We start from the raw sequence: 25478 nt of genomic DNA, 5'->3' as shown, positions 1-25478 counted from the left end.
TATGTAAGTATAGATTGTGCTTTTAAATTAAAAATTTCGTACACTTGTGTATTTGTTGTTATAGAATGGGATCTATATGTTAAAACTTTGAACTGTAATGCATTTGCCTGGGTATATTTGGCAAATTATGCTAGGCCACTGAAGCTGCTGTATTGAATTATGAGACCACTGCCATGACAGTATGTAAAGTATTGATCTTACGTATGATGCAATTGTTATCTCCGTTATGCGTCCATCCATCAGCACACCGGTATATTGTGATCCATGTACTGCATTTAAATGTCCGCCAAAGGCTACAACCCCTGTAATGAGGAGACGATTTTGAAACAGGTTGTTAAAATGGAACAAATTGCAAACGTACGGTAAAATATAATCATTCTCCGGTACTATACAATTATTGCACATAAATGAAGTTCAAAACACTCTAGAACAGGCCTGTCTCTCTTTAATAATCTTGTTCTCAGATAACATAATGCAGGCAAATCAGGATAGATTTCAGGCTAAAGCTATAAGTTCAAAATATAACAACTGCAATTCAATCATTCAGCTAGATGATAGTTTCATCACATGTGAAGAAGAAATAAAATAATAAGGTGTTATAATATACTTTAGATTAAATTTCAATACTCATGTCTCAAACACATGTAAGAAAGCATCTAGGCAATTAAATGTACTAAAGCACATTGGGAAAAAATCTCTGCAAATTAGGTAAGCTTAAGTCTAAATCTCTTTTATTATGTCTTTTTTTATTAACCTTAATGTCTGTCCCTTAACTTGGCATTTTTGTGGTGAAGTAAATACTAATAATATATTGAAAAGATAAAAGAAAGAGCATTTCGGTTTATCTAGATTGACCATAAAGCTAATTCTTCTTGTTTGTTAATTAAGTCACATCTTCCGGCATAAAATTGGACAACTAAGAACCGTTGCCTTAGAAACATTAACGATCATATACAAACAAACACCAGTTTATCTTCAAGCGGACTGAGTTGTAGGTGCTGCTGTTGCGCTTCATATAGTTAAACATTCCCTTTCATTTTCAGTTGTCTCTGGTTGTTTATTTTTCATGTTGCAATGCATTTTAGTTGAGTTAAGCTTAGTACTTCCCTAGCCTGTATTGCATTCATCATATCTAGCAATATCTAACCATTGCTTTTATTATAGATATCCTCTACCTTAACATTTGCTTTGAATTATGTCTGATGTGTTAGCATGTTTACTGCATATATTTTTGTTGCAATCTCTGGGAGGCTTGTGCTTGTCAGGCCATCTGAGAATTTGATTCAAGCTGATATGAGTTGTAGTATCCTTTTATGTATTATTCAGTTTTTCTTTTTAATAAATTCAACTTAAGATTTTTTAAGCTACGGTTATGTTTAAACTTTCGACTACTGTGCGTGTAGTTCTTCAAATAAACTGTTCATTTGATTTGATTTGATTTTAGGCCGATATTGTGATTTATTGACCTGGGGCGTGGCCCGAGGTTGATATCTCTTTATCAGGTCGATAAATGATCATATTGACCTTAACAGAAGTGCAACAATCGTTTCATTATTACATCTACAGTCTAAGATTAATAACATAAACCAAGAGTAAACTTTTAAAAATGTATTTTATATTTCAAAGATACCAGCATAAACGTAGAACTAAAACAAATATATCAAGATCAAATCTTGCCTTAACAAAACAGTATACAATTATCCCATATGTGCAAATTATTAAAAACACTTAACTATCAACGATGGAATAAACAATGTGCATGCTACTTTCTATTACTATCTCTGATGAATTAAGACACATTTTTCCAACCAAAACGGAGCACAAATTCACAAAACAACAATCACAGATTTAGACTCCTTTTTACAGTGTCTTCATATGAGAAGTTGTAATTGACGGTAATGCTTAAGCAATTGTTATAAACAGGCATTGGGATCATTGGTCTTCTATGAATGTTCATCTTGGATTGATGAGAAACGCATGCAACTTTGTTGCTTAAAGACATATACTTTAGAGATGAGCAGTCCACTGTTTAATCAAAGCATCATCATTTTTCTCGCCTTGTTAGAAAGATTATATTTGTTCTGTTGTGTCGTGAGATACAAAAACAGTTGTCTGCTACTTTCCGTGCGTGCGGGACGTTTTACGGCAAGACGAGGACGGCCATCTCGGAAGAAAGTTCGGGACTGACAGATTAAAACTGTTGAGAGATATTTACTATCCTGATAGAAGTGCTTGAGTTATATGAGTGTGCTATCAATTGAGTAATATTCATTGTTAAAATTGAAACATATTATCTCCACATTAAAACATAAATTGGGAAGATGTCAATGTTTGGAGTTGTTCTAGGTCTAAACGTTCTGTATGAGTGGTAGTTTCCTGATCACTTGCTAATGTTTTTGCACTTATTTTTTTCAGACATGAGTTTCATTGTTGCTGTGCTTGTTTCACCAGAGTATGAAAAAAGTATGAAAAATACACAAAAACAGAATGCATTTTTCATCTGAGCTAAAGAATAATCTCAAATATGTTAATTGTTGACTTCTTTCCAAAGGCGAAACTTGAGTTATTAAAGGAAATATATCCCCTTTCCAAAACATAAGGATCTTCGTCTGATCTGTATCGGTTTTAATTTGCATTTATGGCAATATTTTTATACGCCTGTATTTACAACTTAATAGGAAAGCATAAAAAATTATCAGCATATAAGAAAAAAAACTTTCTGTGTCGACAATTTTGGCTAATTCATTTATTACAACTTCAACAGTTCGTAAATATACAAGGTCAACAATAAACATTTGCCCTGAAACACATCTTAATTAATTTCGAACACTACCTATAGATCATGTTCGTGCATAACTCTTGAGTAAACGTGTTAAAATGCAGAGTTTATTACCTGTGAATTCTTATATATAGAGTTTGTACAGCAAACACATACTAACTGGTCAAATGCTATCGTGAAATTAATTCAGAAACAAAATGACGGCACAATAACGGCTTGTTTTGAATTTAAACATGGTTATTTGAAATTAAAATATTATAAAAGCTTTGCCTTGAAATAAGCCTATCCCTCTTAAATGTCCGATCACGTTAAGCCGACTATTTATCAATACTTTGAATAATATTCACAAATGACTTTTGAATATGCTTTCTCAATTGTGTTATGTATTGGACTACATAACCTTCATTCCATTTTTTTCCGAAAAATACCCGGTTATGTATATATTTCATAAACAGTCTTAAATATAAATATTTACGTCTTGCATAGTATAATCAAAGCAATGAACGTGCTCATAGACTAGGAGAATGATTTTATGCGTGTCGAGACTACTTTGATTACGCACATAATTGAAAAAGAGATGGCGTTTACCTCTATTAAAATTACTTTAATACTGAAAATTACTTGTGTAAGAACTGTTGATGCTTGATGTGTGGAAGAAGTGTTTATTGAAAAGTTGATTGAACGTGTATTATTTCGTTAAGAAAGATGTTGTACATGGACTTTTAAAGTAGAAGGCTGTGAATGGTGCATAATATGAAAGCAAAATACAGTATGGAAAAAGCTGTTGCAACCTCCATTGACTTACAAATTACTATGCATCATCCACTCGTACACACTTGCAACCTTGCAATCACTCGTTAAAAACTTCATCATTTTCATAGCTAGGATTGTTAGTGCATATCAATCGCATCTTGCAAGCACATCTTTAATTTATCACGTCATTTAAATCAGTCTCGACAAACATAATACTATTCCCAACTCTCTGAGCACTGTTAATGATTTGGTTTCTGAATAAATAGACAGCAAGGAGTCGGCACTGAAACCATCGATCACAAAACATGTCACTTTCAATAACATTTATAGGCGATACAACGCCAATTTCCACATACATGTATTGCAATATTGCCTTTTAAGTGCCTTTATAAAGAATAGTACAAGGTATATTTCATTACCACTCATTAACCATGTCGTGAAATTTCCATTTCGTTTTGCGCACTATTCTTTGAAACGCTTTCAAAATGCAAAGCAGTTTTCATTTAAAAATTTAATGCAGGGCAATTGCAAATGTTAACAATATCAAATGAACTTATATGGATACCTTATGTTCATTAAAATAAAAAATCCTGACCTCTTCATTAGTCTCGGCACCTATTTCACCATTACGCCAGTCTCTCAGTACTTTCGGTGCTTTGATGTTCGGAAAGGAACATTACTTTCGATAACTCTTACTAATATAAAAACACCAAAAATTAGTTGAATCGGTTCATCTTATCAAGTTTCCTCAAGTTAATGCATAATTTGATAAGATTTACCTTTTACGTTTTTATCTTTATTCAGGATTGTGGGATAAGAGTGGGGTTTGTGCACGTACTCTTCTTCAAACCCCAGTAAATTTACATTTTACTGACCGTTCCAATGCGGTACCTAACAATCCTTGATAAACATATCTAGTTTTTTTATATAGTATATATGCACTGTGCTGTTTGTGGAGTTTTGTGCTGTTGTTCCATGTTTCTTGTTTGTGATAATTTTGTTTTTGTGTTCTTTGTCTTTGGCGTTTACCCTATGCCATTAAACGTGGTTTATGTTTAAACTTTTGGCTACTGAGCTTGTTTCTGTAGTTTTTCACATAAGTATTGTCTGTGACTATACAATTTCCCACACATTTCAAGTTATCGCTGTCATATTAAATTAAGTAATCACTAGCTGTACCTTTAAATGATTTGAACATGAAAAAGATAATCCTTTTGGAGCTATGCCAACATTAACTGTTGCAGTATTATGGCTTCTGTTATTGCTGTATGTTTTAGTGCTGAATTTCAAAGAGACAGGCTGTTGAAAAATACTTCTGTACAGTTTATTTTGCAAGTTGTTAATCGAAAGATGTAGGGAATGTAATTTGGATAGTATCTTAGCAGCCATTCAACACGGTCGCTCTGCCGTGATGTCAATCCATTAATGCAATACGGCAGCTGTCTTGAAATACTTAACCGTCTTCCAATGTCATGAAAATTCAGTCCAACATCTAAACCTATCAATGAAGGCAGTATTTAGTCGGACACCTTCAACTTGTTAGATAATGCTTCACCAAATAAATTAAGCATTGTCAATAGAACCACTTACAATTACACATTCTAGACAGAGTAAAATCTTGCATTAAAATAAGAAGAAGTCCATTCTATGCTGAATTCTGAAGTAGAACGCTGTTTCATACACTTTTGTTGATTTTGGCATAGGCATATTGGTAACCAAGTTTTATCAAGTATTCAGTTTGTGTGTTTGCCTTCTTCATTACAGGGTGTTTCTGTGCTGATATATTTTGGCGACTTTTGTATATATTTTGCAGCATATAGCTTTACAATGTTCCTGCACTGCCGTGGTTACAGTGTTTTTGCAATTTTCAGTCAGAACTAATGATAAAAATATAACAGATTTACCGTTATCGATATCGATATCAGATGATTGTACACTATTGATTCTTGGGATTTCCCCACCAGCTTTTTTGGCGTATTAATAGTTAAAAATAATATTTTTTGGAAAAAAAAAAAACTAAGCCAACAATTCATATACTTAAAACCTGATTTTACCGAAAAATGATCATTTGATTTCGACATCCGACACCACACACTTACTTCGGATTTTTTGTCATTCCTGAAGACTGAGGAATTGTAAACGGAAAAAAATGTGTAAGAGGTTTAATCTAAAAAATTTCTTATTTTGTTCACTTGTCGTAGATGAAATGTCATATGCTATCACCAATAAATAGTTAATATCAAATGATTTGAAGACGTTGGATACCATTTTAACTGTGCATTCATGTGTTATGTTATTCTCTCGTATCATATAATAGTTGTTCCGGTTAAATTCACGGAATAGTTGCTCGTTTGTCTGTTGTTTTTTTGTTTGTTTTTTAACATGATTTCACTGGAAAGTACCGTACTTTCTTAATTATAAATCTATAATAAATTGGCTTGTTTATGACATGGAATGGAATTTGAAAAAAGGCTAAAATTTCACTTTACCAGTGGTACTGGGCGATACATCGACGGCATGTAGAGAGACCCTCTCTTTTGCTTGGTGTAATGTGTCTGAAAAATAGAGTTCACACTCCAGTTCAGTTATATACACAGTGTAATTCTATAGTAATAATCTTTTATAAGAAAGTAAAAATATAATACGTATTATTCAAAGTGCAGCCATATAGTTTACATTCAATCGTACGCCGATCAATTTTGTCGTTGTGGATGTTAAGCATAGTGATACACATGGATAAAGGCAGTTCACTCCGCCCCCTTATTGGTATAGCGAATTCCGATCCAATTTTGGGCGGTGTTCTTGTTTACGTCGATGCCGTACGCAGAATTTCAGTGATAAAGCAAACTGGATTTTGATTCCATAAGCAAAGAGCAATGAAAGTTATAAAATTGACTTCCAGTTACAATCGAATGATCAATCCGGCTCCACTTTTAAAGAAACTGGACAATTATCAGGCAAGAACATCAAAATCCTCCCTAGTACACTAAGACTTTCGAGTGTTTGGCTTACATGGGAGGTGGCATGTTCCGGTTTGTTCGACCATTCGAACCTTTACATCAAATCAGATAACCGGACATACTAGGTGATATTTGATATTTGAATAGATACATATATCTCAAATAATATGCTTTAAGAATACACAAATCCGAAAAAGGGTAGAAAAAACGAAGAATATTCGCAAGCTATAACTAATACGAATACTAAAACGATTGCAAATGACGACATTTTAAATTAGTATTGTATTTCGAGTGCATTTCATCAACGCTGGTCACAATATGTCAGCGCACAAATACTGAACTTCAAGACAAAGGTAGTGACTACCGATGGATAAGCATTAAATGTTGTTTGGCAAACTAAAAGGCTACACTTATTGTCAAATAAATATGCTAAAGTAATTGAAATGAAATTTGGACTCAATGCAAAACACAGCACAATTGATGCCGCGTTCATATTTCAGAATAAGATTGAAATATACGTGAACGCATATGTGGAATGTTTGCATTCTTTGGAAACAACGTTCATAGTGGAAAAATGATAACACTGATTGCATTTTAACTCATAGTGCAATACAGTACCAACTGACTTTGTTAAAGTGCTTAAAAATACAGCATTAATTTCACTTGAAATCATCGAGCAGTAGAAAAATAACTATATTTTTAAAGTGCTTTATGGGCCAACGTTATCCAGATAGCATCACTTTGTTAAATTGACTTTACCATCATGTGACTTTTTTCTTTCTAAACCATAATTGTAAAGTGACAGCCTATACATAATCAATTTATGTAGTGTAAGAGCTGTATGTTTTATGCCTTTTGTGTTACAATTTGTATTGCAATTTATAACGGTTGCCATGGAAACATCTTTTACCATTGATACTGGTATCATGCTTAAATTAGAATTCTGTCCCCGGTTGAATAATATGTTGTTTTGCGTATGATCTATAACTTCAAAATAAATAAAGACATGCAAAAAAGATGTTTCGTTGTATTACAACCTATAAAAAAAACTGTCTGGTTAGCGCAGTGGTTAGTGCACTCGCTTATCACCTAGTCGACCCGGGTTCGATCCCCAGTTTGGTTTGTGGTCACCAAGTCGGACAAGTGGGTTTCCCACGGGTGGTCCGGTTACCCCCACATCACAAGACTACACTCTCGCTCAACATCGTGCTAACGAGAGTGCTTAATATAAGTTGCAAAAGCTTGTTTCACAATCGTCGTAAAATAAATAAGTTTAAACTAATTAAACTTCAAAAACTGCCGTTTTTGATTGATTGACCCTTGTGTTCCGTTAAATTGGCATAAATTTTCGCCAAATGTTTCTAATGAGTACTCGTTTAAGAACTATAAAACACTGCCAACCTTTGTACCTATTTTTACAGGGCTCGTCACATATTGTCACACCCCTAGGCATTAATATTTGTTTCCTGTGCATTGTTTGCCTTTCCTAACATACGCAACAAGGAAGAAAAAACAAATTTTGTAGGGAAGAGAAATACACGTTGTACTTTCCTATTATATAACAAAAGAACAGGAAGACCTTAACATGTATGCTATGAAGGTGAACTTTATAATAACATAACCAAACACAAACGGGCAAAACACGTTTTGTCTGGTGTAATAAACTTTAAAAACGTGTGCCTTGAAGGAGGTTCATTTGTAAAATAACAATGTATGTTTTATGTATTTCCAAAGGGTTTGGTATTAGAATAGGTATGATTCAAGATAAACACATCCTTATTTCGTTCATATCATTGGTGGTGTTATTTTAGATAACTGAAAGGCAAGCTCTTCAGATAGATTGATGGATCTGGCATATAATCTTGTTTGATATAGTTACATGTATTGACAACAATTAGAGATGATCGTTATTCATTACTTCTGACATGCATAGCCAGTTAGAAACATAATGTCTTAACGATGCCACATTCAAGAACATTTTGCAAACTGTTTCAGGTGTTGTACAGTTTGACTCACACAAACAAATTTAGTATATATTATTATTTTCATCTAAGACATGTGCCATTTTGATGTCACACCGTAATTGATGTTTTGAACGTGTGTTTGAAAAGAATAGTACACAAATAAAAATGAATTATATCGACGATCAGTACCTGTAATTGTATTTTAACATTTTGTCAACCTAGTTTTCCATTTTCTACCTTAAAGGTTCTTGAAATTGTTTCTTGATTGGGTTGTTATTTCAGGCGGTACGAGCTCACTCGGCTTCAAGTCACAAAATGTGCGTAAATCAGCATCAGATGAACATTTATTCGTTCTGCTATGAAAATCACTATACAAATCAGTTCCAGAATAAATAGTCATTTTCTTCAAAATTGCTTATTAACTAAATGGTTGATAAAAAGATGTATTTAACTATACTTGTCACATTTTGTATCTTAAATATTCCTTTGTATGTTATTGTTTTCGCTCATACATATTAAACAAAGTTTAACCGGACTAAAATTGAATAAAAATGTGAAACTATTGATTAACGTAATATAGCGTGCGCTAACACAATTTTAAAACTGAAAAGACATGAAACCGAACGATCAATCTTGGAGGCGTAAAAATGACACTTTATACTTAATAAATTGATAATTGTTATTTGGTTCAAACAATATTTTTATAGGTAAATTACACTGCGGAAAATGGTTTAATATACGGGAATGTACTGAAACCCGTACATCCAGCCTGTACGGTAAGTGCACGGGATGTGGAATATACGGGTGTGTTCGGACCCGTATATTCATAAAACTCGCACATCTTGAGTATACGGGATTCGATGTACGGCATGTACTAACCCGTACATCCGTGTTATAATACAATAATAAATTCTGTAATCAGTTAAGGTCTTTTGGTGTTTAATTTGGTAGCATATATGATATGAACGACAATTATACCATTGACTTAAAAAATGACTGAAACGTAGAAAAATAGGATGGTGTCAGTAAAAATCACCTTTGTAGAAAATTAATTGCTTTAATTAGGGTTTGGACAGCTTTTGATAAAATAAAAACAGGTCTAAATTATAACAAATAAATAAATTGGTTAATACTGAGTTGATTGACTAACGACTAGTACTTAAACTATTTTGATGGATGTACAGCACCGTACATCTCCGTATATCTTGAGTGTACGGGCATGTACGGTCTCCGTACATGTGGAAAATACGGGAAATTATTTTCAATTAATTCAGTAACAATTCCAGTACACTATGGATATACGGAAATTTACTCTTTCCCGTACACCTATGTTATAAAGTATTTTTGAATGTTGTAATCAAGTAAGGTAATTTGGTGTGTTTTTTGAGAGCATATATGATACGAACAACTTTAAACCATTGACTTGCATACTTGTTTTCGTGTTAAATAAAGTAGGGTCACGTTATGCAGGAAATGTAATGCTTTTCGGGTTTTAACAGCCTTTGCTGAAATTATAGCGACAGGTTTATAATAAAAAAAATTAATGAGTTTCGGCAAGCTGGTAGGGTTGATTTACGGCTAGTACTAAAAATATTTTTATGAATGTACGGCACCGTACATCTCCGTACATGTTGAGTGTACGGGAATTTATGCTCTTCCGTACACTTTGAGAGTACGGGATCATACCATTTCCGTTCAAGATGAATATTCGGGCTTATACATTTCCCGTATATTATGGATGTTCCTGTACACGCTGAGTGTACGAAAAAGTAACAACTCCCGTACATTATGGATATTAATTTTGTAATCAGGTAAGGTTAATTGTCCTTTCACTAGACAGCATATATGATATGAAAAACATTTATACCATTGACTTGAAGAGAAACAGGAATATGTAATTAAGAGTCACGTTTTGATAAACTGTAAATGCTTATTTTGGGTTTTAACAACATTTAATGAAATTAAAGCGACATCTTTATGATACAAAAGAATAAGAGTTTTTCACACAGTAACAGGGGCTCGTTTTGTAGAAATATTAACGCTTTTATGTGGTTTAACAGCCGATGAAGAAATTACAATGATATATATATGATACAAAATAATTGAATTCGAAAATGTTGGGTAGTTAAATTCACAGCTAGGGCCCGGGAATGTTTTGTTTCCCGTACATGATGAATATACTGGCGTGTACTAATCCCGTATATTATGGATGTTCGGAAATATACAAGTAACAGTACCCGTACAAAATGGAAATACGGACATGTTGTGTTTCCCGTACACACTGGGTGTTCGGGAATGCTTAGTTTCATCCGAATATGAGGAATATTCGAATGGGGCATATACGTTATGACGGGAGCGGTTCACTCTTAAAGTTTAGGACTTATATATATAAGCACATAAGGCTATATCACTTTAAGTAAATCGTAGGAATTTACTAATACATTTTCAGATAAGTCCACGGATGACTGTTTCAAGTTATAGGTGACCGAAGTAATGGGGTGCATAACTAATATATGTTGTTTTGATATTGAAAGGTGGCACCTAATATATTTAAGAAGTGTCATCACTGTCTTTTTCTCGAGTACTTTTATGGCCATTCCAATTAGTGCATGTCGCGCGGAGATCATTTGTTTTCATTACCACATGGCCAGTGGGTCATAAATACGAAACACAAATTATTAAAATAATTAATTATTTTCATCGACAAACTGCGGAATATATTATTATCATATTATGCATAAATGTATGAATGAATGAACGAACGAACGAACGAACGAACGAACGAACGAACGAACGAACGAACGAACGAACAAACAAACAAATAAATAAATAAATAAATAAAATATTGAATGAATGAATGATAAATAAATAAATAAATAAAAGATTGAATGAATGAATGAATGAATGAATGAATGAATGAATGAATGAATGAATGAATGAATGAACGAACGAACGAACGAACGAACGAACGAACGAACGAACGAACGAACGAACGAACGAACGAACGAACGAACGAACGAACGAACGAATGAATGAATGAATGAATGAATGAAATAGATAATTAAATAAATAAATAAATTAAAAAAAAAAAAAAATAAAAAAAATAATAAATAAATAAATAAATAAATAAATAAGTAAATAAAAAAATAAAGTGACATGATCATTTGGTATGAAAAACCACATGGCCAGTGGGTCATAAAACTACACGAAATACAACTATAACACACACATTCTAAAATTTATTAATTAATTCGACGGACTGCGGGAAATTTTATGACCGATTTAAATATAAATTGAAATAATGAAAATGAAATTAATATATAAATAGCCAGCTTCCTTATCTCACTAATTATTGTATTTAAACAATTGTGACAACTGTATTGAAGAATGCTGATAAAATCCGCTCCGAGGTCATATCTAAAATAAAGAGGCATCTTTTTTAAAGAAATTAGACTAAATAATTCTTTAAATCAAGAACAATAATTATTGATTTCAAGTTTGCATGATATTGAAAGTTCTGAATTGAAACTTATTGTTCGTCTTCGTGGTTAAAAAAGCAGCAAACCAGTTTTTTTTTGTATTCCTAAATTTATTTAAAACGGCTACAATTGTTACCTTACTTTTCATAATTTGTTACCCATTATTAACTTTGTTTTCATTGAAAGCGGTTGACCCTAACACATCCATTGGTATGAAGGAGTTGCAATAAAGATGCCCTATCTTTTAATTTGCACTCTCTTAAAGTTTTACAATTTTTATTTATTTGAGTTTTGTCTCAGAATAAGCTAATTTTGGCATCAATGTATTCGATTGAGTTATTAAGATAACTCACAATCATGATCTCAACTATTTGGAAATCTGCCGAAAATTATATTTTCCTTAAAGCGTTAGTACTAACGCTTTTAGCCATACAACATTTTTTTTCTTTTTTACTATGCATATTTATGCGATTATAATAATTTCAATTTACTATAATAATAATAATAATAATAATAATAATAATAATAATAATAATAATAATAATTATACAAATAATTATACAAATAATAATAATAATAATAATAATAATAATAATAATAATAATAATAATAATAATAATAATAATAATAATAATAATCATAATAATAATAATAATAGTAAATAAAACAATTTTAGTATTTTGTTGAAATTTTCAAGAAATGCGTAAGTTTCAGCTGCTGGTCATTAAACCAATCAAGAGCGTTTAATCAATAGACAATCGTAACAGCGGGATGAAGAAAGCGCGAGAATCGATATCATCCGTGTCATTAATTGAGCCAAATAGCAACAAGGAATAATACCCAACAATTATGAGGTAAGATTACGAGCTAGCATATAATAGGATATAATTGTTATAACAGTGAATTATTTGAATCTAGAAAAAAATATTAAATCTAGAATGCTTAGACCAAGTTGAGATTGATATCTTATATCAACACAGTTCATAGACTCTATACACTATATGGATATGCACGATACACCGTGACAGTACATACACTGGCGTTATATTCTATACCAGTATATACTGTGCACGGTATATATTCTATTCATTCTCAGAGGTGTTGAAGCAGTGCTTCAACACCCCTGTTCTCTATACAATGTATACAGCCAGAGATTTTGAAGATTTACTTCAACTCCTCTGTTATAGTCTATATACATTGTGGAAGCGTGCACTATACTCTATTCATTGTCAAGAGGTGTTGAAGCAGTGCTTCAACACCCCTGTTCTCTATACAATGTATACAGCCAGAGATTTTGAAGATTTACTTCAACTCCTCTGTTATAGTCTATATACATTGTGGAAGCGTGCACTATACTCTACTCATTGTCAAGAGGTGTTGAAGCAGTGCTTCAACACCCCTGTTCTCTATACAATGTATACAGCCAGAGATTATGAAGATTTACTTCAACTTCTCTGTTATAGTCTATATACATTGTGGTAGCGTGCGCTATACTCTATTCGTTCTCAGAGGTGTTGAAGCAGTGCTTCAACACCTCTGTTCTCTATGCAATGTAGATTTTGAAACTTTTTCAACTCCTCTGTTATAGTCTATATACATTGTGGTAGCGTGGACTATTCTCTATCTGTAGATTTGAACCCCTGTTATAGTCTATATACATGGTGGTGACGTGCACTATTCTAAATTTGAATAGAGAGGTGTTGAAGCAGAGTTTCAACACCTCATCACCTCTATTTATTCTTTGTCCAGTGAAAATGAAAAATGGGAGAACAATGCTTAGATTTTTTTTTTGTTGGTTTTGTGTTATATCAGACACCACATTTAATATACTATAAATATAATACAATCACATTGTACAAAATATAATTTTTGGGCAAAATGTTTTAAAAGTTAAATGGAAATGAGAATTTCTGGACTTAGCATCAACTCTGCCAAATTTTGCAATAAATTACCAAAATAACTTTTTAAAACAGATATTATATAACATTATAAGATACTTGAAATATACAAACTATGTATTTTGTAAAATATGATTTTTAGGTAAATTTGTTAGAAAAAAAAATGAAAATTTCTGCATTTTGCCAATTACTTTGTCAAATTTTGCAATAAAATTACCAGAATTACTGTTTTTAAATATATTTTATATTACAGTATAATAGACCTTAAGTAAAGAAACTACATACTTATGTGAAATGTGCTTTTGGGGCACAATGTTTGACAAATGAAATGAAAATTTTTGAAATTTGGTCACCTAGGCATCAATGAATTTTAAGTTTTTATATTGCAGATATTTACCAGTCGCGCAAAATGCACAATTGCAAACAACATGCAAAAGCACTTTGTAACCAATATAATGAGAGAGGCGCTTTGGTTTGCCAAGCCTTGCCTTGCAAACATCTACATAAGCCTAAAAATGTCTGTCTGAGATACCAGGCGTGAAGCTGCATATAACACTAGTATGCAGATGAATCCACATGATTCTGATAAAAACATAAAAAAATCAGCCAAAGTTGCAGTATGCGTACTTGACTACATGATCCTTTAAATGTCATTTTTATTTTCCAGTACAAAATAAAGCACCTCAAAACGCCCAGAATGCACCATGTTTTTCAAAATATTCTGAGGGGGCATGCCCCGAGACCCACCTAGCAATTATGAATCCACAAATAAAGGGCTAGCTAACCCCCTTACTTCTGTATGCAAAACAAGACTACATGCTCATCTTTTCTTTATCTATTCTGCCTGTTAATTTGCTTGTAAGCTTATGTTAGTCAACAATATAATAACATTAGCTGGGCCAAAATACAAAAGTCTCTTCTTATGTTGAGAAAAATTCGAAAATTCCGTTACTGTTTAATTTCTGTGAATGTTTATTATTCTTTTGCAAAGAGGTATGCAATTATGATTGCCGGGTTTATATGAAAATACGATATCAGGAATGGTCTGAAACAGCCCTAAAACACACAAAAGCCTTAAATGAAACAAACATATATTATATATTAAAGAGAATTGGAGTACTGTCTATAAAACATACACCTTAAAACACAATCTATGAACAGTTTTTGCCAATGTCTCTTATAAAAAAAAGCTACAACAAAAATATCGCTGGAAGTGATGGTACTTCCCATATGCCCGTTTTCTTTGAAAAAGCAGAACTTGTAATTCAATGTGCTAGTAGAAGGTAAATTGTTGTTGCATTATTATACACAGTTGGAAATACCATTTTTAATAATTGTTTTCATTGTTAATGCTGCACTCTCACAGATATATGAATTTTTATTATTTTTAACTTGGAATGAAAAACTTTTGTGCACATGTCTGATAACAGTTATATCAGACTGCATACAAAATCACAGTTTTTCCTATTACCATTTAAAACTCTATGTTGAATGGTTAGTAATTCTTGAGAAGAAATGAAAATTTTGGCAGTTTTTCAGACAATTGAATTCTGTTTCATTGAGAGTTATCTTATATAACTGGATTGAAGGCATTCATGCAAAAGTCAGACTATTTTAATTATTTTTTTCAAAGCAAATGTGAAAACTCTTAATCAGTGACAGTGCAGATTTAACATCCTTTTAGATTTAATCACTATGATTTCAAAATTATCAGACAAACATGATACTAGATGTATACTGTCTTGTTTGGAATTCTTGCCCTTATTCAGTATTGGTTCAATCATAGCAGTATTTATTTGAACTGCCTCTAGGTTAAAGTGTGATAAAATTCATAAGATGTCAAATACATATTTATATAAGATTCACAATTCTTTGAAGGAATGAACTCCTGCTTACATGTCATATGACAAATTATGGACAAATACAGAACCTAATCCTAATAGTTTTTCTCCAGAATTATCAAAGGGGTCACTCTTAACAAAGATCTAGTATAAACTTAATAATAATTTCTTTAGTTTAACAATGTTATAAAATCTTGAAAGGCCATAGGCAGGTAGTTCTGACGTTCATACCCTTCAAAACCTTTGACAAGAGGCATGTCTATCAAATATAATTATGAATTACTGGTGTAAATGGGTAGTGGGTAATGCACATGTCAATTGTGACCACCACCACCCCCGTCCGGGGGTATACTGGGTGTGAATGCGGTGGTTTTGTATTACCTATGGTATGTTGGATATGGTGGAATTTGGCAGGGATTTTAGTTCAGGATCAGTTCAGGGAATTTAACCTGGGGTAGGCTGGACCAAAAGTCAAAAGTCCCCGGACCTGGGGGCGGGATGTGGTTACAATTGACTGGTGCATTATGCTATTCATTTTGTTGCCCACTCTTTTGTTTTTCTTTGATAATCCATTGCACACAACTATAGATCAGGATCTCAAATACTATATATGTTGAAAATTGACAACTTTTGACATCAATGTTTTAGTTATAGTTATGAATAATGAGCGTTCATTCATTGCTTTTTTATCAAATCACAATCAAAAGTGTTAGCAAAGCACACCACTTTGTGCAGTAATGTTTAATGCTGTGGCTCCTCTTATCAACCAAGCACTTGGGCTGTTGGTGGATAACCATTTCTCTAGTTTCCTCCCTGTCTGGTCACCTGTTTGAAAATTAAAACATTGATAATATGTAATAATGACAAAACTTGAAAGTATCCAGAATTGTACACTATGTTTATACATTTGCTGAATTAAATGAATAAGCTAAGGAAATGTACATTCAAAACAAAAGGGCCAGCATGGCCCTTAATTGATCACCTGATTAAAATGACCATGAACAAGTCAGTCAGGTAACAACTGGTTATGAAAGGTGTTGTTATTTGCTGAGCAGGTTAGTGGTTGCTGTGTTATTTGATGGTTGATAAGGACTCCTCAAAGAAGGCTGCTCTTTGTTAACAGAAATGAGAAGTATGGTAAGCTGGTTGTTCCCATGGTCAATGGATGTTACGGTAATGAACCAGAATGTTGCTATGGAAGTAAATGATTACTAAGGAAGTAATTGGTTGCTATGGATGTTGGCTGTTGCTCAGGAAAAAAGTGGTTGCTAAATAAGGCATTGGTGCCTATAAAGGTAGTTAAAGGATGCGTTGGAAGGAATTGGATGCTAAGGAAGTCATTGGTTGAATGGGAATTCATTTGTTGCTATGGATGAAGGTAGTTGCTAAGGCAATCATTGGTTGATAAAGAAGCCAAGGATTGTTTAGGAAGTCATCATTTTTTATGGAAGTCATTGGCTGCTGTAAATGAAGTATTTGATAAGGATATTCTTGGTTACTTATAAAGTGGTTGTTAAGGAAGACATTGTGAGTTTGGATTGTAGTCACTAAGTCAGACAAGTGGGTTCCTTAAGGGTACTACGAGGTCTACGATTTCCTCAACAAGGCAAAACCTTGCTTAACATCCTGCCAAAAGGTGATTATTATATTGTTGTAACAACTTGTTTCATAATCTTTGAAACTAAATACCTTTTAGTTTAGACATCAGTTTCTAAGGAATTCATACATTACTGCAGAAGTCATTGCCTGATTTGAATGTGTATCAATTTTTGTTCTAGAAGTCTATCAGTAACAGGGGAACTCTGGTTGGAACAACTTTGACCCCAAGGACGAAACATGAACAACATTCATAAAAAAAAACACTTAACAACAATCAGTGATTTTTTTATGAATTCTTTTTACTGCCTGTACAATGTACCTCGCAACTTCGGTAAAAAGTCAACTTTGGGAAAAATACAAAATCAGGCCAAAATTGCTTATATAATGGCAAATATACATTTTTTAACTTTTTTATGCATACCTTATGCTGTGAAAGAGTAAGACTTGTCAAGATTTTGTTTATATTTCAAGAAATTCATTGCTATTTTAATCCGGAATGTAATGTATTTTTTTTTAATTTTGGGGAAAATGGAGTTTTTCACAATAAAAAAATCACTGACAATGAACTACAAACTCCAACATATAAACACCACATACACAAAAACAAATTGATTACATATATAAATTACTGAATATTCACATGGTCTTATGATATTATTGATGAATATTATAATGTTATTTTTAGATACCAGTTACGGGTAGTAGTAATGAAGAATACCAGATTACAAAATCAAAGTGGAAATTGGAACTATTAGAGAATCACTTTATTTGTGGCTAGGTCACTTAAATATTCATTGAGGTGAAAAGAAATTACCATATGATGTATTGCATTTGTTTAACCGCTGTTGCACAATCATCATTTCCAAGTGACTGTCTTCATGTCCAGTACTAGCTTACAAAATCCCTTTCTAGATAGTCAAAGACTTTATCTGATGCATCTTAAAAAGGAAGAATACAACACAATCATGAACACAATAAATGCAAATAATGTTGGGTATGCTTTAAACATGATTCAAATGCAAAACATCTTGGCAATTATTTCTAGAGCAATCTAAATGTCCTACATGAGATTTATTCTCTTATGAAAAAGTGATGTTTATGTACAAGCCAAATATACTAGAAATGTGTCAAGTGGACATTAAGTCTTGTGTTGCTTGGTGAATTGCATATACTGCAGGGTTAGACACTAACATTTTTCACAAGGTAGTCCCTCGGACTACTGGATCCAAAATCTGGGTAGTCCAGCAAAAACTCTGGTAGTCCATAAAAATGAAAGCCTTCAGTGTTTTGTGAGACTTAGCCTTCTTAGAACATTGTCAGTATAACCCTTTGATTGGTCATGATTTTTATCTGTCTCAATCTTAAAATTTCCACATTCTTCAAAACAATTTTTGGCCTTTAAATTTAATTTTAAAACCAAAAAAAAATGCTAAAAACTATGCTAAAATACCTCAGATTAAAAATCTAAAAACCATGCTAAAATACCCCATAATCTGTCACTTTCAGGAAAATGTTGCAATAAATCACTTGACACTAAAACACCTCGACTGAGATCGTTGCTAAGTTATGGCACAAATGACAGACATCCTACTGATAAGCAATACTTGATTATTGGTATCCTACTATTCAGTATTCTTTGTTAATCTAAACAACATATCATATAATACTTAATAAAACATGATGAAATAAATTCCGAAAGTGTTATTAATTATTTTTTGTATGGGAGTAAGATAACAATTAACATGACGCTGCCTGTCACTCAAACTAGCGTCCAGATTAGGCAGGGCTTATCAGTTGCCGTTGCTATCCGCCATGACCTCCGACAATCCTCACATATCAACAGTAGTGTAATTACGCTGTTATATATATTTAACACAAATTATGTCTCATAATTGAGAGATAGTAAAGACAGTTTAAGAAATCCGAAATACTGACATTTTCCCTTTATGCTGCTAAAATTATAATTGATAACAAGGTACTGTTTAGTAGACTAATCCTTTTCTTAAAATGTCTTAATGTAAACGTACATAATATACGTATATTTCCGTTTTAATAGCCTTAAAATAAGAAATATCATTATGAGAATTCGTGTACAATATTGATGATATCTTGGGATTTAGTTTGATTTTGAAATTTGTCTCCTTATTGTGCGAAAAGTTTTAAAACCGAGGCATATACATTTGCATTTAAGTTTGTTTGACATATTAGTGAAAAAGACACCTCAATTTATGTGAGTTACATTTTTTATTAAATTTAATTAAATATTTGATATATAGCTTAAGGTCACAAAAAGTATATACGTATAGATAAAACAAAATCATATTTTAGAATGACGCAAATCAAAGTAAAAACCTTTGCATGTATAATGACTATGGTCGTTTCAAAATTTCTATGCTGATTGTTAGAACAGTTTTGCATTTCATTTAAAACGGAAATTTATTCATTGAGAGAAACAATAAGGTAGTTATATAAATAATGATAATAATGCATTACACTAGTATAAAACAGGTGATTCTGAATCGAAAAAGGAAGAAAAACAGCGAAATCCATTAAGTTTTGACAATGGATCTATACAAACATCTTTTTTTGTTGATTTTCGGATAGGAAATTAATACATGTTTTGTTTCCCTTTATTTGAGTTTTAAGATAGAGACTGTTATTGTACTGTAACAAAATTCCGATGTTAATTAGAAATAAATTATTTTAAAGCCTAGACATTTTTCTACCTGAATTATACATTCATTACAATTAATAATAATGAACTTATTTAATGTTATACTTGGTTTTATTGCTATGTTTTACCATGTTCCATGCATTTTTTATCTGATTGTCATTTATAACTTTTGAATTATTATCGTCTGCTTCTGGGTATTTGTCGGAGGTCCTAAATTAAGAGGTCATGTGACACTGTAGGTGTAGCCTTATCGCTATCGGCGTGGTGTTAATTGTTATTTGCCCTAGCTTCAAAGTATAAATGTTACATTTTGGCGCGAAAATTAAAGCACACAACTCTGTCATCGTCTGCACTTACACTGCATTATACCTGTTTTGGCAGTATGATTAATTTATCAGCTATTCTTCTAAAAGCCAGTTTGAAAGATTTCATAAGCCAGACATAATGTTCCTTCTGTTTGCTTTAAATAAACACCGACATTTGGCAATACCCTAAACCATAATGATTATGACGAATTTTCAGAAAATCTAAAAATAGTAAAAACCGTCAAGTGTTTATCTGCATCGTATCTTTCATTGTTTTTGACTGAAAATGCAAGGGATTTAGAAAATCTGCCACTTGGACCCAAATCTACCTTGCTGACATTTAAGCAGAGGTGCACATGTCTGACGATTAAAACACACCATAGAGTGTGAAAATGGTTTTTCCCTTTCTAAATAAAGACATTCTACTGACTGGTTTAAACATTAATCGAAAGGCTATACGGAATGCGCGCGAAATTCGGTTAACAGTCCATGTTGTCCGGAACTGCTCGGCCATCCTCGGCAAGCTTTACAATGAGTGTTTACCGGTGATAATCGGCTTCTTGACATCAAGTTTTACGCAAGTTTAAGCGTAATAAAGATTTTATGCTCAATTAACTAATGTGATATTTACTTTCTTCTAGTAGTCCGACGGACTATTGACTTAAAATGTCTTGTAGTCCGACCATAAATCTGGTAGTCTCGGACTACCGGACTACTGTAAGTGTCGAACCCTGTACTGTGAATGAACATAATTAACAAAAAAACAGGGATTTCTCATATTATGACAAAGTTTTTTTTTACCAAGTTTGGTAAAGATTATTGAGCCATACAATGTTTTTATCTGGACTGCATCGTCTTTTATTCTGGGCAGCATAATATGGAAATCCAGGCCATGTATACATCTGGGTTTTATCTGTAATGGACCACATTTTCCAAAATGTATGTAGGCAAATGAGTTACATGGAAATATAAACTATCTATACATAATAAGTGATTTGTATACATGTGTTTACCTTGGTATTATATACCCATAGATATATTATATGACATAATATTGGGTTAATACAAAAAAATGAAATAATATATAATTAGGTTAATGATAAATCAAGCAAATTTAAACTAACACAAACAATTATATGTATATATTTACATTATTTCACAGTAAAATATAATAGAAATTTATAAACATTGGCATAATGCTTAAATCAGGTATCTATTTCAAGGCAGTTGTCATTAAATAATAAAATTTAAAGCTGCACTCTCACAGATATACCATTTTTACAACTTTTTTATTTTTTGTCTTGAAAAGAGCTATTTTTTGCATAAATATCTGCAAACCAATAATATATGATTGCTGCCAAAAAATCAGATTGTAGATTTCCATATTTCCGTTCGAAAATTAATGTTTTATGGCTTAAACCGTTACTAATGGTTTAAGAAAAATGCATAAAACATTACTTTTTAAACTTAAATATAAAAATCTGCTATTTAATTTTTTGTCAGCTGTCTTAAATAACTGGTTTCCATGGATTGCAAAAATTGCCTCAATCCAAGACAAAAAGATTGTCAAAACGTTCAATCTGTGAGAGTGCAGCTCTAAGGTCAAAACAACTAGAAAATGGAACTTTAAACAATAAACTTAAAAACCATGACTTATGGTACAAGTATTTCCACATCGGAGCGGCTGGTTCTTACACACTGACAGTGACACACAATACACTCCACTCCTCTCCATTAACCCTTTATATATATATTACAGTCGAAACTCGTTGGCTCGATATCTCATGGCTCGATATCCTCGTTGGCTTGAACCAGATTAAAAGAACTGATTTTGTTTAACTCTTTGTTCATATAAAATTTGATCGGATGGCTCGATATATTGTCTCAGGGTCGATATTTCTCCACGCTCGAAGTCATTTTCGCGGTTCCAAGTAAGAATTTCACAATTTTGTTTGCTTGGGTCGATGTCATTTTCGCGGGTTCAGGTAAGAACCTCACACCTTGATTTGTTTTGTTGGCTTCATTTAGCACACGACGCTAATCGATAAAAAATAATTCAATTTATTATAATTATTATCAAATTTGAATGACTTAACAGTTTGAATAAACATGCCATCACTTTATCCAAGTTCTTTCCCTAATTGTTATACTTGTATAAATTTCAATGCATCCTGATATAACTAATAAGCTATGTTTTTGTTACCCACTGTTTAAAATTACTTGTTTGTTGTTTTCGCATAATTTTTATAATTAATAAAAACAATCAAATAATATTTTCTTATCGAATAAGTGATGTTACGAACTTTACGACGTGTAACTATGTCCAATTAATACTCTTATCTTGCGGAGATAGCATAGCCAATAACAAACGAGGTAAACAAGACTTTTTGTAACGAATAATAAAAAAATAACATTCTGTAAGCAATCCCGCTTGGCTCGATATTCTCGAGGCTCGAAGTATTTTGGCTGGTCCCTAGAATATCGAGCCATCGAGTTTCGACTGTAGTTTAAAGCTGACGGAGGCACTCCTGCCATGTACCGCTGCCACCATTTAAGTAAACATGGGAGGAGAAGTGCCCCAGTGTGGAGCTTGAACCAACAACAAGTGCTGGAACACTATCATGGTGCTGTAACCAACTGAGCTAACTGAACGGCTGGTTCTCATCGACACGATCTACATCTACAATAACTTTACAATGTACATGAATACATAAATAACTAAAGTATGAATGCAATGTATTCATGTACATTGTAAAGTTGATGTCTATTGTTCTACTTTAAAAGACACATGCATGTACCCCAAAATTAGTTTTGACAGGCATGACTCACTAATGCCAGTTGTGAGCTTGTTCCTAGCTTCGATCAAGATATTTCTGTCTGAAAATGACATTGAATACACTCTAAAGCCTAAAAGGCTGTAAAATATGCATTCAACATCTTGATAAGCAACTATCTTAAATAAATTAAAATATTAGGATACAGAATGATGTGAAAGAGACTTGAAAAATATCGCTGCATTGTTGGATGTTGGTGCTGTCATCTGATGATCTGTCAGCGGCAATGATTGAGGCAAGCATCAAGTATATTTAAATAAACATTGCACTTTAACAGATTAAATGTTTTGACAACTGTTTTATTTTTTGTCTTTATACAAGCCAATTAATGCATAAGTGCAAGAAAAACAGTGACACAAGACTGCTTAAAAAAACATTGGATTGCATATATATTTAAGTTAAAGCTTCACTCTCACAGATATATATACCATTTTTACAACTTTTTTATTTTTTGTCTTGGAAAGAGCAAATTTTTGTATAAATATCTGCAAACCAATGATATAGGATTACTTACGAAAAACCAGATTATAGATTTTCATATCTCCGTTTGAAAATAAATGAACAAAACATCAATTTTTGAACTGGTATATATAAAAATCTGCGATCTATATTTGTCAGCAGTCTTATATAACTGCTTTCCATGGATTTTCGCCAAAATTAGTACATTCCAAGACAAAACATAAAAAAGTTGCCAAAATGTTCAATCTGTGAGAGTGCAGCTTAGTTTAAGAAAATGATGTTTTATGCATTTTTCTTCCAACTGTTAGTAGCACTTTTAGTCATAAAACAATTTTTTTAACGGAATATGTAAATCTGCGATCTGATCTTTTGTCAGCAGGGTTATATCACTTATTTGCATATATTTACACAGAAACTGCCTCATTCAAACTCCAAGACAAAAATAAAAAAATAAGTTGTCAAAATACATGTATGTGAGAGTGCAGCTTTAATGAGTACTTCGTTATATCAATAAAATATACTCGTTAAACTGTCAATTGTTTACGTATCTACATAAATTCAATTACCTTTTGAACTAGAAAGTGTTATATTTTCAAAAAAAATAGCCATTAACCTCTGTTCAGTGTCGGTCAAATTCGATGTTTTGAATCACTCTAGCGCGTGCTAAATACTAAATGGCGCAATGTTTTGGACTGGTCTTCATTTTCTTCGATACAGGCACAACCGAGCGTAAATATTAAGCGAGAAAGTCTAGTGAAACGATGCAGGGTTCATTGGGTTTGTTTACAAAAATTCAAGCATCCGGTTAAGAAGACGACAAATAAGAATGGTATTAAGTTGGTAGAATGGAACTCCTTCCTGATTCCTGCACATGTAAGTTGTAAGTATTGACTATATCGGGATACCATACAGGACACTCAAGTGTTATTTTATATTTTCTTAGTTATCATGCAAATGAAAATAATCACTATCATTTAAAAGTTATTCAGGGATAGTTGCAAATGGTTTGTTTACATTATTTATGAATTTAATTGAATACACAATTTTTTATTAGAGCTTTGCACCAAATTAAATTCAGTTCATTTTACAAGAGTAACCCACACTAGCGGATCCAGAAAGGGGGTGGGATCCCCCCCCCCCAAAAAAAATAAAATATTCTGTAAAGAATCTCAGGACAATTATTCAAAAAATCTTTTGATCTTTGATATCATTATGGTAAAAATTTTTTACCAAAATGCAAAATTTTATGTAAAAAAAAATATCAAGTCAGAGAATGGGTTGGAACCGGTGTCGCCAAAATTGCAGTCCAGTGTTGTATCCACTGTGCTATGAAGGCTTATCCTAAACAGTTGGAACATTTAATCTTTATACCTAACTTGTAATATATTGGCGAATTTTTTTTATTGTAAATTATGTGGTACTTCAGTTAGTAAGTTTTAATGCATTGTACACATAGATACCAAGTTTATGTCAGTTTTCGTCAATTTTCTTTTTTTCCGCTATTTCATTAAACAGATTACAGCCCCTTTTAAACAAGTCTTTGGGAGGAACTGTTGGGGATTTTTATTGAAGCTGCATTTTCACAGATTTACCATTTTGACAACTTTTTTTTTCATCATGGAATGAATCATGCAATGTTAGTGCATAAATCATGTCCGCGAACCATGATTTAAAACTGCTGAAAAAATATCAGATAGCTGTTTATCATATGTACGTTCATAATTGTTGTTCTGTGACTTAAATATGAACACTTTCAGAAAAATGAAATAATAAGCAGATTTCTCAATACATGACATCTGTTTTATTGTTGGCAATTAAAGGCATTGATTCTCTGAGATAATAATAATGTTAAAACAGTCAATCTGTGAAAGTGCAGCTTTAAGACTCATTTTTCCTAAGATCAGCCAAGTTAGTATTATAGCTAATTTTAGCT

The 25478-nt window shown here is 32.4% G+C and overlaps 1 long non-coding RNA gene across 1 annotated transcript in view; it reads right to left on the bottom strand.

Moving 5' to 3' along the window:
* Positions 1–25478, bottom strand: part of LOC128233066 (uncharacterized) — a 42433-nt gene that overhangs the window by 4181 nt on the left and 12774 nt on the right. The window contains exons 2-3 of the long non-coding RNA XR_008260605.1: positions 6022–6087; positions 202–302 (exon numbers count right to left, since the gene is read on the bottom strand). This is a non-coding gene — a long non-coding RNA (uncharacterized LOC128233066). The remainder of the gene's footprint in view (positions 1–201; positions 303–6021; positions 6088–25478) is intronic.

Source organism: Mya arenaria, chromosome 1 (genome assembly GCF_026914265.1).
Source record: "Mya arenaria isolate MELC-2E11 chromosome 1, ASM2691426v1".
NCBI classification, from domain to species: Eukaryota; Metazoa; Mollusca; class Bivalvia; order Myida; family Myidae; genus Mya; species Mya arenaria.
The sequence above is the reverse complement of the archived record's forward strand: the minus strand, read 5'-3'. Positions and strand labels throughout refer to the sequence as shown.